The sequence below is a fragment of the Salvia hispanica genome, chromosome 1 (assembly GCF_023119035.1).
Source record: "Salvia hispanica cultivar TCC Black 2014 chromosome 1, UniMelb_Shisp_WGS_1.0, whole genome shotgun sequence".
NCBI classification, from domain to species: Eukaryota; Viridiplantae; Streptophyta; class Magnoliopsida; order Lamiales; family Lamiaceae; genus Salvia; species Salvia hispanica.
The window spans coordinates 22,169,683-22,172,411 of NC_062965.1; positions in this window are offsets into that span (position 1 = coordinate 22,169,683).

Genomic DNA, 2,729 nt, shown 5'->3' on the forward strand with positions numbered 1-2,729 from the left:
TGTGGTGTTGTTGATGGGGTTTGGTGCCCCTTGCACAATGGAAGACTTGTACAAAACAAATAAATCAGATACGGATCTATTTGACCGATTATGCGATTAATCAATTCACATGCTAAACAGATAATTGCATGCTAGAACGCAAATAATTCATGCTTAGAAAATATAAATCCTAAACATGAATACTACAGTTTAAAGTTACCGATTTGATTCTCCAAAGAATCATCGATTGCTCACGCCTTCTCCACGATGATCTTCAATACTAGACCACAGATCTTCTAACTGGTTCCCGAACTGTATTCAGACATCAGTGTGGGCTGATCTTATCGAAATACTAGGACTCGAATAAAGAAGACAGAAATTCCTCACGGATGAGAAATTCATAGAAAAATCGTTCCTCTCTATCTTTTAGGAGTAGACGCTATTTTCTCTCTTCGAAAAAAAGTGATTTCTGTCTTATTTATTCTCCTATTTATATTAAGTTCATATTGGGCCCAGTCAGGGATCTTTGGAAGGTTTTGGATATGGGCTCCTCCAATTAGCTTTTTACTAATTAAATTGAACCCCAATTTAATATAAGCTTTTAACTTGGAATAGTACGAGCAGCCACTACAGAAGTAATATTGCACTCCCCATCCAAATCCAAAATTACAAGTAATCCGGGTTTCCGTTGTTTATATTATTTATTTCCCGCGCTTAAGATATAAATGTCTAATTAATTAATGTCTGTTATGGACTTAATTAATTAATATCTTATTAATTCCAAGAGTGGACTTAGCAAGAAACACTTATTTATTATTCATAGAGTAATAAAACTCCAACTGGCCGATTTTCAAATAATCAAACGAGACTCACCTCGCGCACGATTCAAGATAATAGCAATCTTAGCACCGCTAGATATTAATCACCACTACCCAATATATCATGATTATTGGGTTGCGAAAAACCCGCATCATTTGATAAGTCAAAGTAGTGCATAATCAATACCGTATGCTCAATGCTAACGTATGTAGATTAAGAAATAGTTATTTATCAAGACCTAGTCTTTCGTAGATAGCATAAAGACACGTCTTGCTTGTTAGATCCATTCAGTGATATACCACACCAACGTCATCTTATTTCGGTAAGGCTTAGAAATAATCGGACTGACATTGCAAACTTTCACGATAGGTAGTCTAAGCCTATCTGGGTTGTGAAATTCTTCTTTTTCTTTTGCAAAGCATTGCATAGAACCGATTGTGTTACCTTAAAGTGGACGACGCCCACAACCGGTGTACTAAAGCAAAAGACTTAGACTTTGTTTGCTTCTTATACATTTAGCAAACACAATGTAATAATAAATACATGATTCTATTCGTGCGAAACTTGCTCGAATAATGCCGAATCGGGTTAAAAGTGGATTATAGAGTTTTACGTATACAAGCAAGATTCTATTCGAGCGAAACTTGCTCGAAACATGCTTTTCAGTATACCAAACCTAACAATCTCCCAGTTATACTCAAAACATGCTTTCGAGTATACCCACTGCCAAAAACTCTCCCACTTATACACAAAGCAGGTATTGGTACTAGATATATCGAACCACCATTCATTTCACATCATGTTTGAACATGTTGCCACAAAGGCATTTTATGTAAAAAATCTGCTTGGTTGTTCTCTGATCATATCTTTTCCACCATAATGTCTTTGCTGCGTACTTGATCTTTAATTAATTTCATCTCTCTATGTGATTGCTTAGCTTTATTAGCTCGTGTGTCCCTTGAGTTAGCCTTCACTAGAGTAATCACTCCAGATGTAATACTCATAGGCATACTCAAACTTACGATTAAAGCTATTAGGAAGATACTCCTAAGGTAAGCACATATTCAGAGGATGACTTACTCGATCACTGATTAGTCATAAAACTAAGTCAGTGTAACCCCAAGGACATTACATGAATGACTGGTAAACTAGAATATAGCAATTAGTCTTTCTCAAGCACTATGGTATACTCTTTACCTCAATCAAAGTCCTTTGCCATGGTTAATATGATATACGCTTTTCATGCATAAGCACAACTAATATCAAACTTAGTATACATTATAGCATACATGAGACAACTATCTCCGAAACTAGTCTCATAATTCTTGATCTCACTAAGCGTCAAACGACACTTGACTAGAGACAAGACAATTTCATCTTGAAAGGTATAAACCTTTTCATGGAATTTCTAATGCTAAAATGTTCCAAGCAATGTGTAGATATAGGATTCCTAAGAGAATCTCAACATTCTTTCTAGCAATCTTAAAAGGACTTAGATGCTCAGAATGTAATTAGTTTCTCTTAAATCATTTATCTTTAACTGGGCAGACAACCAGTTTCCTACGCCAGATGTCAATCTTAGTTGTTTGCAACTTTTGTAGATTTCATCATCGTAGAGTACCAATAATACCATATGTAATGCACTTTCAACTTCCTTGTGCTTACAACACTGTTAAGGACACAAATCAAATTCCAAATATTTGACAATTTGATTAAACACATATAATCTGATTTAGTGATACGCTCTGATTTTGCACTGTTTTAAGGCCATTATTTGGTCCGTTTTTACTATCAAAATCACTACTACATGTCCATTATTTGCATATTTTATACATTTTGGTATTTTGACGTGTTTTGTGAGAAATGTGCATTAAGGTACTTTTCCAAATATGGAAAGTTCTACTTTAACAGAACAGAGATCAGTTCACAGC